General features: G+C 64.6%; 1 protein-coding gene across 9 annotated transcripts in view; it reads right to left on the bottom strand.

Moving 5' to 3' along the window:
• CBFA2T3 (CBFA2/RUNX1 partner transcriptional co-repressor 3) overlaps positions 1 to 14,214 on the bottom strand; it is a 29,808-nt gene extending 15,594 nt beyond the window's left edge. For 5 of the 9 annotated variants that reach the window (XR_010346680.1, XR_010346681.1, XM_064386844.1 and 2 more), the window contains exon 1: positions 5,876 to 6,298. The gene's annotated coding sequence lies outside the window, so the exon portion shown is untranslated. Of the gene's footprint in view, positions 1 to 3,760; positions 3,905 to 3,945; positions 4,242 to 5,875; positions 6,301 to 14,075 lie in introns of those variants that run through there. The other 4 variants (XM_064386847.1, XM_064386848.1, XM_064386845.1 and 1 more) reach the window with 4 other exon arrangements.
• Between the last annotated feature and the right edge of the window lie 250 nt (positions 14,215 to 14,464).

The following is a 14,464-nucleotide window of genomic DNA, read 5'->3' as shown; positions in this document are numbered from 1 at the left end:
CACAGGTGACACAGGTGACCGAGGTGACACAGGTGACACAGGTGACACTGGCAGCTTGCAGTTCATCCCCGTTGCACTTGGAGCAGGACAAGGCAGGAGTGCAGCTGAGGGATGCTGACACAAGGTGGGTTTAGGTTGGATATTGGGAAGGAATTGCACCCTGTGAGGGCGGGCAGGCCCTGCACCCCTGGCAGTGCCAAGGCCGGGCTGGACAGGGCTTGGAGCAGCCTGGGACAGCAGAAGGTGTCCCTGCCATGGCAGGGCAGTGAGGTGACCTCTAAGGCCCCTCTCAATCCAAACCACTCCATGCTGATGCTGGAGGGATGCTGCCCACCCATCATTGGGGTGTCCCAGGTGCTCATTTTGGGGACCCAGCCCAGCAGGCAGCAATCCACACCCAGCACAAATGAAGCCCTTCAAAAGTAAATCCAATTAGTCAAACTCTGCACAATCTGCACAGGAACCCAGATCCAGCCAGCTCCAGGCCTGCAGGTCACCCCCACGGCATCCTGAGACAGCTCCTGTGCCACTGGCCCAGCTGGGACACCTCCCACCGGCACAATTCCCGGGAAAAGCAGATTTCCCCAGCTCAGTACATCCCAACCGGCTTTGCTTTCCGAGCACCCACTCCCGCAGTGCCAGCAGATGCCCCACGGGCAATGCTCTCACTCAGCTCCATCACCTCCCAGCAGGTCCCAAGTCCCAGCACAGCTCCACACGGGACAGCAGCACCCGCAGCCAGGCTCTCCCCGCACCCCAAGCCCCAAAATCCCAGTTTTCAAGCCCAAACCAGCTGGCTCAGTGCCACCAAGGCAGTGCCAGCAGCTCCCGCTCGCCCCGAGCTGGCGTGGCCAGGGGTGGGGGATGGGGATGGGTTTGATTTTTCCTCGAAACAACAACAAAAAAAGCAAAAAAAAAAAAAAAAGGTGCCCTCTCTGTTTTACAAGCCTTCATTTGCTATTGTTTATGTAAACAGGTAAATTGTTTCGTATCTCAATTAAAAACATCTGCCACATAAATGAATACCAATTAACTCATCCTGTTTTTAATTACTCTGTTAATTACACACAGGCAGCAAAAAGGATGGCAGGGGAATAGGGAAAGCATGCTTACACCCCCCCTTCCCACCTTGCTCTTGGCAAGGATCCGAAATGTGCCCAGATAATGATGGATTAAGGTGAAAAGCGTGGCTCGTGGCCAGCTCCGGCGTGGCGGCTCCCTGCCGGGGCTCCTCGCACGGGGCTTTCCCGGGACCCTCTGCAGAGGTTTTGGAAAGCCCAAGCCCCACGGGATGCCCCAAGGCCGGGTGGCACAGCCCCGCTGGCACTCCCGGTGCCAGCCCCGCGCTCCTCCTCCAAACGGGAGACAGCGAAACTTTGGGATGGAGAGAGGAGCGAGGACGCAGCGTCCCCACGGACCCAGCGCATCCCAGTGCTGCCCCCGGGAGCCCTCCTGGCACCCAGGGGTGGCACGGGGTGGGTGCCATCCCCGGCGAGGGACCCCGGGCGCCGCCGGCCCCCCCGGCTGCGGGAAGCTTTCCAAGCGAGCAGATGGGGCAGGGAGCGGCGGCGGCAGGAGGAGGAGAGCAGAAAAGGCTATTTTCTCACGCTACATATTTTACAAGTCGAACATTTTGTGCATTTCAGCCCTGCCTGTAAAAGCATCTCGGCCTCAGCCCCGGGACTCGACGGCGGAGCCTGTGAGTCAACAGCGGCTGGCGACGACGTGGCTGCTGGCGGGGGGACGGGCTGGAGGAGGGGTCCCCCACACACAGGGGCAGTTTGGGGGGTCCCCCTGAGCAGCAGGCCAGCAGCACCCAGCCCCAGGGCACAGTACCCGCTGCAGTGTGGTGCCCGCTGCCACCGTGGGATCCATCCCACCGGGGTGGCACGGCGAGGTGGGCACACACACACACACACACACACACACACCCTGCTGCTCCCCAGCTGCCTTACACTCCTGGAAATTAAATATCCTGGCTAAACACCAGGAGCAAACAGTGCCGCGGGCAGCCCGGAACACCTGGAGAGGAGCGGGGCTGCGGCTGACCCTGCCGGGGCTGCCCCAGCCGGGCTGCAGCATCCCCCGGGTGGCAGGGGAACAGGGAAAGCGCCCCAAAGGTCGCCCCAAACCCGGCCCCGTGCCCCGGGCAGGGGATGCTCATGCCCAAAGGCGGCCCCCAGGGCTGCAGCGGGGACATGCAGGGGGTTCCTGGAGGCGGAGAGTGGCCGGAGAAGGGACAGCTCCCCCTCCGGCCCGCGGGGAGCTGCCGGCGGGGTCTGCGCGGCGTGGGAACGCCGAGGCGCCGGCGGCTCCCCCGGGAGCCCGGGGCAGAGCAGCCCCGGTACCGGGCTGGCACCGCGCTGCTCCCGGGGTGCCGGCTCCGGCCGCGCTCTCCCGCAGCCTCCCGGCGGCTGCCTCGCCGACTCTTTGTCTATTTTTGAACCACGGACTCCATTTCAAGGCGATTTTGCCCGTGTGAAATCGAATCAAAGAACACGGGGGGGGAAAAAAATATTAATGAGAGTTTTGCAAAATAAACAGGAAATCCCTTGGATGTTTTCTGGAACCATCGGTCGGCATCTTGCGAAGGAAAGCTGGGGGTTTGTCAAGGTGGGGTTCCCCCTGGGGAGCCTGAGCACAGTGGGAGGGACGGCAGAAAACAGCTTCAGGAAATCTAAAAATAACCCCAAACAGGGCAATGGCACTGAGGCCAGGGCACCCGGGCACGGGGTGCCCTCTGTGCCAGCAGCCTGTTGTTGCCTCTGGCGGGCGAGAATTGATCCCAGCTCGGGGACTGCCCGTCCTGCTGGGCAGCTCAATCCATCTCCCAGCTTGGAAAGCACGGGGCAGGCTGCAGCACCCGACCTGCAGCACGGACCGCATCCCGGCCCTGGCATCCCGGCCCCAGAGTGGCGATTAAACCCAGCTTAACCCCTGGGCTGCCCCTGGTCCCTCCCAGCCCCGTTCACAGCCCTGATCTGCCCCAAACCTGGTGCTCACTGTGCCCCTGCTGGTCTGGCTGGGGGCTGAAAGGGGTCAGTGCTGGTGTGGGGGGGGTCTGTGTGTCCCCCCCCAGAGGGACCCAGCTCCTGCCCCACTGCCAGCACTCCCTGACAGCCCTGCACTTCCTGGCTGACCCGCTGCCAGCCCCCTGACTCGGGCTGAGAGGTAAAATAACAGATATTTCTGGGGTGCCTCCCTCCCCGGGGGTCCCACAGCACGCAGACACCTTCCCGAGGTGGCTGCAGGACAGGGGACCGTGCACAGCCACGGGCAGAGCCGAAATGCCCCCAGACTTGAGCAGGGATTTAGGGCAGCGAGCGGAGCCAGAGCCCATCTCCAGGGCACCCCAGGAGCCCCAACGCCGGGGCTTTCCAGGCATGCCAACATCCATCCATGGCTCCAAAGCAGAATTCCAGGAAGGTGGGCAGAGAGCTGCCAGCCCCAGGTACCCCGTGGGACCTGCCAGAGCCCCCTCCTGCCCGCAGCAGCCCAGCCCTGAAGGGGGGCTGAGCACCAGAATATTTTTCCATCCTGCAGCCTGGAAGTTCCCGATGTAAGAGACAAATCCTGTACCCACATGAGGCCTCCCCACTGCCCAAACCCGGCACCCACCCCACGGCAGCACCCAGAGCCACGGGAGAACAGCCTCACCCCTGCTGCGTCCTGGCTTTCCCCCCCTGCAAACCAACATCTGCACTCACGTTTGCCGAACAAAACACACCCAGCATCTGCCTGCTCCCGGGTAACACCTTACCTGCCAGCACGGGAGGCAGCCGGCAGGGAAAACCCCCTTGGCACAGCCAAGTCCACCTCCACTCGCCTCCCCAAGCACGGAATCTCTCCCTGGGTGGAAACTCTCGGCACGGGGACCTGCCTCACAAACCTCCGCGGATCCAAGAGCCCACCCCAGGCGGCGGCGCAGCTCCATGGGCTCCTCACCCGAGGACCGAGGCTGTCAGCATCCTCCCCGGCTGCTGCTCCGTGTTTGCCGCGGGATTTCGGGCTGCTTCCCCCATTCCTCCATGCCCTGTGCCACGGCAGAGCTCACCCCGCCGCGGCGCCGAGCAGACGGATGTTTGCCGAGTGTCTTCAAGTCGCTCGACAAAGGAGCAGGGAATTAATATTCCTTTTAATTAAAGGCAGAAAAAATCTCTTTGTTCCTGAACACAGAGAAAACAACAGAGGGAAGAGCTCAAAAGCTCTTCCTAAGCTGGAGACGAGACCATCGCTTGGAATCAAAGGCACTGTCAATGCACACGTGACCTCGAATTAAAAAAACAAAATGAAACGCAGCAGCGGCAGCGGCTCCTCTCCGACAGCGAAGGAAAGTTGCAAAGTTTTTCTTGGCTAATAGAGGGAAAAAAAAGAATTCCAAGAAAAGGTGTGTTTAACTAGAGAAACGCTCTGCGGTATCCGAAGGCACCATCCAGCGGCGAGGGAATGACGGGAAGAGCTGGTTGTGCTCGGCTCGGTATCGCGGAGGAGCCGCGGAGGAGCGCGGGGCCAGCCTCGCTCCATCGCTCCGCCGGCAGCATTCCCTCGGCACAGCCGGGCTGCCCGGCTCAGAGCGATTCCAAAGGGAAGGCGACAGCAGGCGGTGATGAATGGCAGCGCTGGAGACTCCCGAGCCAGCCTTCCTTCCCAAATCCGCATCCAAACAAACATCCCCTGGCGCACGCCAGCATCCTGCGAGCGTTCCCAGCACAGCCCCGTGTCCCCAGCACGGACCGTGTCCCCAGCACAGCCCCGTGTCCCCAGCACAGCCCCGTGTCCCCAGCACAGCCCCGTGTCCTCGCACCAAAACACAGAACGGAGGGGCTGCAACTTCCCAGAGCAGCCCCGGGATTCCTCCCGCAAACTCTCCCGAGCGGGTCCGCTCCTCCTCGCCCCCAGCACGGCTCCAGCTCCAAGCCACAGCCGCTGGAGAGCGATGGGAGCAGGCGGGCAGAGCGGAGGGACGCGGGGATGACAAAGAGCTGGGACTGCTGGGCACGAGTCGGGAGCCGCAGCCGGGGTGGGGGGTCTGCTGGGGGGTGGGCACAAACTCGCGTGGGTTCCCGGGGACGCTGTGCCGCCCCACGCCGCCCCGGCGCTCGGGAAACACGGAGGGGAGAGCAGGGAGCGCCCCGGCAGCGCAGGGAAGAGGGGTCCGCACCCCGCCGCCCCCGCGGTGCGCGGCTCCGGGGCTGCCTCCGCCGCGGAGCCGCTCCGAGCGCTGCGCCCTGGCCCCGGCTGTGCCCCCGCTCGCCCGGCTGTGCCCCCGCTCGCCCGGCTGTGCCCCCGCTCGCCCCGCTGTGCCCCCGCTCGCCCGGCTGTGCCCCCACTCGCCCCGCTGTGCCCCCGCTCCGCCGCCGTGGCGGGCACCGCGCTGGCTCGGGCACACGGAGCATCCCCGTCCCCTGCGCACCGGCAGCTGCCCCGGCACCGGGAGCGTCCCCCGGACACCGGGAGCGTTCCCCGGGCACCAGGAGCCTCTCACCGCCCTGCGCACCGGCAGCTGCCCCGGCACCGGGAGCCTCCCCCGGGTACCGACCGAGAGCACCTCGGGCTCCCGCACACCAGGAGCCTCCCCCGCTCCTCCGTGCCGGGAGCACCCCCCGAGCATCAGGAGCATTCCTTTTCCACGGGAGCCTCCCCGGGCACCGGGAGCTCTGATTCCCCGACGCACCGGGAGCATCCTCCGAACACCGGTAGCACCCACAGCCCCTCTGCCCGTCCAGCCTCCCCGGACACCGGGAGCCTCCGTTTTCCCCGTGCACCGCCAGCATCCCCCGAACACCGGGAGAATTCCAAGTCCCGCTTTTCACGGGAGCCTCCGCGGGCACCGGCAGCCTCCCCGTCCCCGTCCCGGTTGGCGGACGGCACTTACCGTCCTGAGGTGTGGCGGAGGCGTGAGGTAAGTCCCAAGGCAGGGGCCGGCGGGGCCGGCAGGAGCGGGCAGAGCCGGCAGCGGCCCCCGGCGGCGGCGGCCCCGGTCCGCTTAAGGCCGGCGCCGGCGGAGCGCGGCCCCGCGGCGGCGGCTGCCCCCGGCACCTGCCCGCCGCCGCTCGCCGCGCCCGGGGCCGCCGCTCGCCGCCAGCTCCGGGGCTCGGGGCGCTTCCCCTCCCCCCGGAGGGGGGGCACCGGAGAAGCGGGGGAGGGCGGAGAAGCCGCGGTAAATCCGCGGGGCCGCTTCACCCCCTGCGCGCTGCCCGGCGGCGCATCCTCCCGGCGCCGCGCCGCGGCCGTGGGGCGCCCGCGGCCGCGCTCCGTGCCCGGCCGGGCCCCGCCGCGCCGCCGCTGCCGCCGCGCCGCCCGCCCGGCCCGGAGTGAGCGGGGCCCGCCCGCAACGGCGCCTTAGAGCCGGGCCGCCGCGCCCGCCAGGGGGCGCCCCGCCGCCGCCGCCGCCGGAGCGGGACCGGGGTGGGAGAGAGGGAACGGGGCGGGATGGACCGGGAATGGGAACGGGATGGGATGGGGATGGGAACGGGCTGGGAGAGAGGGAACGGGGCGGGATGGACCGGGAATGGGAACGGGATGGTATGGGGATGGGAACGGGATGGGAGAGAGGGAACGGGGCGGGATGGACCGGGAATGGGAACGGGATGGGATGGACCGGGAATGGGAACGGGATGGGATGGGGATGGGAACGGGGTGGGATGGACCGGGAATGGGAACGGGGCGGGATGGACCGGGAATGGGAACGGGATGGGAGAGAGGGGGGAACGGGGCGGGATGGACCGGGAATGGGAACGGGATGAGAGAGAGGGAACGGGGCGGGATGGACCGGGAATGGGAACGGGATGGGATGGACCGGGAATGGGAAGGGGGATGGGATGGGAACGGGGTGGGAGAGAGGGGGGAACGGGGTGGGATGGACCGGGAATGGGAACGGGATGGGAGAGAGGGAACGGGGACGGGATGGACCAGGAATGGGAACGGAATGGGATGGACCGGGGATGGGGAAGGGGATGGGGATGGGGATGGGAACGGGAACAGGGATGGGGTTGGGAATGGGAACAGGAGTGGGAATAGGGACAGGATGGGATGGATGGGAATGGGAGTGGGAGTGGGAATGGGAGCAGGAACGGGAATGGAAATGGGAATGGGAGTGGGAATGGGAATGGGAATGGGAACAGGGACGGGAAGGGGAATGGGAATGGGTGGCATCGTGATGGGAACGGGATGGGATAGTTGGGGACAGGGACAAGGAATGGGCAGCATCGGCATGGGAACGGGATGGGATGGAAGGGGATATGGGGCTGGGCGGCACCAGGGATTCTGCACGGAACCGAGGGGCTGCTCGGCACCGGGGGACAGTGTGGGACACAGGGCTGTGTGACACCGGCGGTGTGGGAGGCACATGGGGCTGCCCAGGCCTGCAGGGGACCCCATGGGTGACACTGTGGGGACTGGAAGGCCGTGCATGGCCATGTACGGGGCTTGGAGGCTGCAGGGATTTGGGGTTGGAAACCGTCAGAGTTGGGGATGCTAAAGATCGGGGGTGGCAAAGCTGGAGTGGGGCAGTAACACCTTTTGGGGAGCTGCAAGGAGCTGGGAGTTGTTTTGGGGGAGGCAGAGGGACTGCAAGGGAACAGGCCAGGACTTGTCAGGGGCCATGGGCAGAGCCGAGGGGGTGGAGCAGGGTGGGGGTGTCTGCAGGGGGCTGGGGGGCTGCGGGGGATGGAGCTGTGCTTGCTCAGCTTTCCTCTCCAGGGGCCCAAGGGCTGGGGTTGCACTGGAGCAGCCACAAGACCACGGGCACAGCCCTCAGAGTCCCACATGCCCATGCCACCCTGCTGGGCCTCGGTGGGGCTCCAGGGGCAGCTGCGAGCTGGGAATGCCGGTGGGACCCTCCCCGACAGCGGTGCGGGGCACATCTGGCTGCCTGGCACACCCTGCCCGCGTGCCCCGTGCCAGCTGGGGGACAGCATTCAAATTTTCCCTCCCCAAGTTCTACTACAGCGTGCACCGGCAGCACAATCGCTGTGAATTTCCCTGCGAATTTCCCTGCGAGCCCAGCCCTGCCTCGGTGTGTAATTACCGAGCCTGGCAGCTGCTTCCCGCTGCGGCTGCCCTGTGCCGGTGCATTACTCATCCTCACCGCCTCGCAGGGACTGGGAGAGAGGCAGCTCTGCCGGGAGGAGTCACCCGGCGCTGCTGCACAGCCGGCTCGGGTGGCACACAACAGCTGCGTGGCCACTGCACAGCCAGAGAGTGGCCCCGAGGCACAGACACTGTGTGGGCACCGGGAGGGCACTGCACAAGCGCTGCATGGCCAGGAAATGGTCTTTGCATGGCCAGGAAATGGTCTTTGCATGGCCTCTGTGTGACCACTGCATGGCCAGTAAATGGTCACTGGATGGCCACTAAATGGTCATTGCATGGCCAGTAAATGGTCATGGCATGGCAAATAAATGGCCATTGCATGGCCAATAAATGGTCATTGGATGGCCAGTAAATGGTCATTGGATGGCCAGTAAAGGGTCATGGCATGGCCTCTGTGTGGCCACTTCATGGCCAGTAAATGCCAACCACGTGGCCACTGAGTGACCTTTCTGTAGGTAGTACAAGATCATCACAAGGCCACTGAATGACCATTCTATGGCCACTAAATGGCCACCACTTGGCCACTCTGGGGCCACCACGGGGTCCCCAAATGACCACTGGTGGGGTCACAGCAGGAGGTGCTGCAGAGCCCCGACCCAGCCCTTGCAGCCTCAGCTCCAGTTTGTCATCCCTTGCTCCAAGGGGGCTCCCCCGGGGTCTGTGGTTCTCCAGGCTGTGCTGTCCCCATGCCAAGGCCTCCCTGGCACAGGGGCACGCAGGGAATCCCTGGAACACAGCACAAACCCCTCCTGTGAGTGCCCAGCTGGTGCCATGCCATGAGCCCACCCGTGACCTAACGTGTCCCCTGACCTGCCAGCCCCCTGCCACCAGCACATCGCAGGGACCTGCTGGGAACTGCCACCAGCTCTCCTTAACTTGGGGTGCAGCTGGAGGATGCCATCAAACACCCCCTGCCCTGGCACCTGGTGCCCCAGGAGCCACCCCAGCCCTGTGGGGACGGGCAGGTGGCACTGTCACCCCGCAGGACAGCAGGGGGACAGAGCCACCACACCCCCCCCCGAGTGGCGTTTGGGTGGCAGGGGCTGCTGCGTTTTATTCCACGCACGCAGCCTGTAATTTTGGTCTATTGAAGTCATAATTCACCACTGTGAAAATAAACATTTGTGTTAGCTGGCGTTATTCGGCGGGTTCGGCTGAATGTTAAATTCCCCGCCGGCGGCTCTGCTCGTGGCCCGGGCTGGGACAAAGCCGGGCCACCCGTGGCCATGGCCGTGCCACCTCCTGGCAGGCTTGGGGCTCACCCTCCTTTGTGCCCTGTCCCTGGGATGCCCTGGATCCTGAAGGAAACGGGAAAGGAGAGCTGCTTTGTGCTAATCCAGGCATAATGAGGACGATAAAGGTAATTTTTAGACAAGATTTGGAGTCCAGCACCTCCTCCGACCCTTCCCTACCCATCCTTGTCGCTGTTTTGTGGATGCTCCCACCACACCAAGGACACCCCATGGCCCACCCCGAGCCATCGCAGTCCAGGAGGGCCCTGGGCCCTCGCGGCTGTCCCCAGGGCTGTCCCCAGGGCTGTCCCCGCTGGGTGCCAGGGGCTGGTGCTTCCCTCGGCATTTGCATCTTCCCAGCCTTTATCTTCCTCCCGGTCTCTGTATTGCTGCAATTACAGACACTTTAAAACACAATGATCTGGCTGTTAGCGTGATGGATGACAGAACCTTTCTGTCTGGTTTAAATCATTGCTGAGAGTGAGCAAACTTCCCCCCGGTTAACCCTTTCCTGCCCCAAACCCTCTCCCTGCCCGGAGCTGCTGTGAGCTCCGTGGGCACCCATCCAGCACACGCCTGGGTCCCATGGGTGGGATAAAGCGGGTCTGGCATTCCTGGGGGAAACATTCCCGCATCCCTCATCTCCCCGTGCTGTCGGGGCTCCCGGGGACAGGCGATGGGAGCGGCCCCGCGGGGCAGGGCCGGTGGCGCGGTGGGAAAGGAGCGGCTGGAGCGGAGATAAGCGCCCGCCGGAGCCCGGCAGCCGGCGGGACCCACCCCAGCCCCGGGCTGGCAATCCTGCCCCCGGCAAATCTGCAGCCGGGGCAGGATGGGGCCCCAGAGCGTTCCCACCCGTGGGAGAACTGGAAACTCCCGTCGTGGCTCGGTGCTGGTCACGCTGCCGTGATTGATGGCGCGGGGAGCCCGGGGGATGAGCCACACGCGTTGGGGTGATCCGTGCTCCCTGCGCTGTGGGGAGGTGGCATCTGCCCCTGCCCAGTGCCCCATCCATGCCTGCCCACCCTCAGGTGTCCCAGCCCCACGGGAGGGTGTCCCCATCACCCCTCAGCTGTGCTGGGTCACGTCCTCCACCCTGCTGGGTGTGCACATGGAGAGGCCTGGAGGGTGCCAAGGACCTGCCCCAGGGCAAGGGGCACCCCAAGGCACAGCCGGGGGGGAAGGGGAGCACTGAGGCCTTGGCGTGGTGTGTGCCAGGAGATAAAGTGCTGGCTGAGGGCAGATGAAGGCGACTGGTACCAAAACCTCCCAGGAAATGGTCACCACCATGTGCCATCCCTATCTGCCCCTGCACAGGACCCCTGCCCGCTATCGGGGCCGTGCACGTGCTGGGCCCACGGTGCCACCAGGGCACCCTGAGATGCCCCCTCTTGCCTGTGCAGCCACTGCGGTGACGGGGACACTTTTCACACCTCGTGGGTGCCCTGCCATCGGTGGTGACCCAGTGCTGATTGCCATCCCGGCTGCATCCCCTCCTCACAAGCCTCAGGCCTTTTAAAACAGCCCACGGTGCTGGTTTGTCACACCTTGGTGGCCCAGCCCTGTCCCTCCCCGTGCAGTGCCGTGCCGTGCCGTGCCGTGCCGTGCCGGGTGCTGTCCCCGCCCGCCCCCGCGGGGCTGCCGCTGTCTGCAGGCCCCGAGGGCACCGAGCCGTGCCCTGCTCAGCCCTGCCGTGCCACAGGCTTCCTGTGTCACCCGCAGCGGCTGTCTGTCCGTCTGGGTCTCTCAATCTCAATCTGTTCCCTCTCGGGGAGCAGAGCACCGCTGGGTACCCCTCTGAGTCCCCCCAATGTGGCACTGCCAGCGGTGCCCTCCAAGCAGAGCTGGGTGACAGCGTGTGGCCATGCCCACAAGCTGCAGTGGTGCCAAGCCCTGCATGGCTGTGGGGTCTGCAATCCCCATTTGCTTGGAGCATCCCTGCAGGGACAGGCAGCTGCTGGGAAGGGTCAGTGTGACCATGGATGGTCCCATCGCCCTGGCTGAGAGCGTGGATGTGGTGGCTCAAATCTCAGTGCCCAAATCCCAGTGCCCAAATCCCAATGCCCAAATCCCCGTGCCCAAATCCCAGTGCCCAAATCTCAGTGCCCAAATCCCAGTGCCCAAATCCCAGTGCCCAAATCTCAGTGCCCAAATCCCAGTGCCCAAATCCCAGTGCCCAAATCTCAGTGCCCAAATCCCAGTGCCCAAATCTCAGTGCCCAAATCCCAGTGCCCAAATCCCAGTGCCCAAATCCCAGTGCCCAAACCCATCCCTGTGCCAGCACCGAGCACCCGGAGCCAGGCTGCAGCCCCTGGTGCTCTTCCCTTGGCATTCGGCTTGCAGCAGGAGCCCTGGCGCTGGATTTTCCTGCACGTTAATCCATCGGGGAATGCAGCAGGGAGATAAGGGGCTGGTGAGGAGCCAGCGGCCGGGGAAGACGCTCTCCTGCCCGCGGCTATCGCCCTCTGCAGCTGCATCCGCCCGGGGACATCTGCTCGGCAGGAAGCGCCGAGCGCCAGCCTTTCCCGGGAAAGGGGCTTCGTTTGTGCCTGGCTTCCCTCCTGGCCACTCCTGGGGTCCCCAGGCTTGGGCTCACCCAGCCTGGAAGGAGCAGCCCCACTGGCTGCTGAAGCAGATCCAGTGGCTTTGTGGCTTTCCCACAACTTCCACATAGAAAAGGAAAAAAGTGCATCTTCCATTAAAAGAAAAAAAAAATTAAAATCCTGTTTTCTTGCTAAACAGATTCGTTCCTGCTTCGTGGCATGCAAAGGGAAACCACCCCCTACTGCTTATCATCCCCCTCACCCTGCGCTGCTGGCTCCGGAAAATCATCATCCTGCCTTAAAAAATGGGAGACTTTAGGATACAGCACCTCTCCTCTGGGTGCTTCCAGGTTTTGGGGCTGCAGGGGCCAAGTTTCCAGCTTTTCTCTGCCATGGAGAGCCTGGGAAGTGTTTTAATCTCAAGCAAAGATGACCACGTGCTGTCCCAACCCCAGGAGCACCTGGTGTTTTGGGGTGCATGCAGATGCTGCTGGCACCTCCATGGGAGCAGCACCCAGTGGCAAATCCCGCCAGCCTCATCCTTGGCCAGCAGGAATTCACTGGGAGATGCTGAACAAAATCCCCTGAGCTGCCCTTGGGTTCACAACAGATTCACAGTCCCCTTCTCCCACCCTAACCTTGGGGAGCAGCTCCTTCCTGGCCCTCCCCAGCCCACAGGCTGCACTGCCTGCATCGTTCCCGGTAACGATGGGAGTTTAATTAGCAGGCATTGCACTTCCAGCACCTCGCATCCCTGCAAAAATCAATGGGAGCTAGCAGGAGACGGTGTGAACCTGCCTTCACCCCAGCATGCAGCTCGGATGGACATCCCAGCCCTGGGGCTGCTTTCAGAACCTTCCCAGGGCCAAAATCCTCCAGCCTGGGGCTCTGGCTGTGTGGAGGCCAGTGCTGATCTGTGCTGTGCCAGGCCGTGCCACGGGGAGCCAAGGGATCACGCTGGGTGAAGTCTGGGATTTGTCACGAGGTGCAGATGCGCCGCGGCAGCAGAGGACGTTGCGGCTGTCTCTGGCCACCTGCATCGTTTCCAAGTTCCCAGGCTAAAAGCAGGGCTTGTTATCAAGAGCAAAAAATGTGCCACCTCTGTTGTATTTCATTTCCCTTTCTCCACCTCTTCCCTGCTCGCTGTGCATCAGAGATAACAGCTCTCGGTGCCGAGGCTGGAGAGCGGGGCCGGCAACGGCCTCGCCAGCCCTATCGCCGCCTCGCCGGCCGCAAGGAAATCAGGAAGTTTGCAGAGATATTTGGCCAACAAAATAAACATTTCTCCTGCCAAAAGCCTAACGGGCAGCCCGGGGAGCCCGCAGCAATCTGCACGGCTCCCTGGCTGCAGCCTTCCGGAGCGCCGTGCCCGCCGAGCCCCGGCCTCAGCCCGGCGCCTTATCGGAGCCTGCCCCGCCTGCCAGTGCCAGCTCTGGGCACAGGGACCCCAGCACGGCTCCCCCAGCCTTGCTGGGCCGGCACAACAGGTGCAGCGCCCAGATTGCACCCAAACCCTGCCCTTGTGCTGTCCCAGCTGTGTCCCCGAGGCACGGGCAGGTGCCGGGGTGGGCAGGGGGCTGCGGTGCCGGGGCAGGGGTGGGGAGTGAGGGGAAGCGAGGCACGGGGCCAGCATTGTTCACACCGGTGACTCAGCCAGCTCCGCTTTCCTGCCCGTGCTGGGCACAGGCCCAGCAGAGCCCCCGAGCCCCCCAGAGGTGCCACAGCCCCCTGGCCTCGGTGCCCGGGGATGCTGCAGCACGGGGATGGGGGATGCTCCGTCCCCACGGAGCCTCCGCCCTGCAAACCATCAGCAGCAGCACCTGGAGAGCCCATGGGGTGGGATGTGAGCTGCTGATCCCAGAGTGAGCCCAGACACTCAGCAAACACAGCGCTGAAATGCTGGAAATAAAAATCCTCGGGGCTGGGTACTCGTTATGGAAAGGTTTAATCACAGAGCAGGCTCTGAAGGGTCCCGTGACAGCGAGCCCGTGGAGCCCCACGGTGCCTTTACCACGGGCTCGGCCACGTCCCGGCTCCCCAGTCCCACTGGCTGCTCCCCAAGAAGATGCACCGACTGCTGCCAGCCACGTGCCACCCTCGGGGAGCACCTGCCCGCCCCAGGCTGCATTGGCACTGGGGTGAGTCACCCGTGCCACGCCACATGGCACTGCCACGGCCACCGCCACCTTCCCCCGCCGCCGCCTCTCACCTCGGCTGGTCCCGCGTGGTGCCCTGGCCCACGAGGGGTCTGTGTCTGCTCCGGGGGTCCCGAGGTGACGGTGGCAGCGCCCCGAGCCTGCGAGCCCCGCCGAGGCTGGTGCTGCCAGCCCTGCCCCGCGCGTGGGGCTGGGCACGCCGGGTGTCCTGCCCGCTCGGCGCCTGCCCGGCCGCCAGGGCCGCTCATGTGACGGCCGGGGCCGCGGTGGCAGCGGAGCCGTGTCCCATGGCGAGGGGAAGGTGAACAGCTGCCGGGCAGTGATAATGCGGCGGGTGGGGGTGGCCGGGCAGCTGCGCCCGTGTCCTTCCCCAACAGGAACCATCTGTGACCAAGCCCAGCTCTGCCTTCCCTATCAGCCATTCCGGTCTGACTTTCCAACA

Source organism: Passer domesticus, chromosome 12 (assembly GCF_036417665.1).
Source record: "Passer domesticus isolate bPasDom1 chromosome 12, bPasDom1.hap1, whole genome shotgun sequence".
NCBI lineage: Eukaryota > Metazoa > Chordata > Aves > Passeriformes > Passeridae > Passer > Passer domesticus.
The sequence above is the reverse complement of the archived record's forward strand: the minus strand, read 5'-3'. Positions and strand labels throughout refer to the sequence as shown.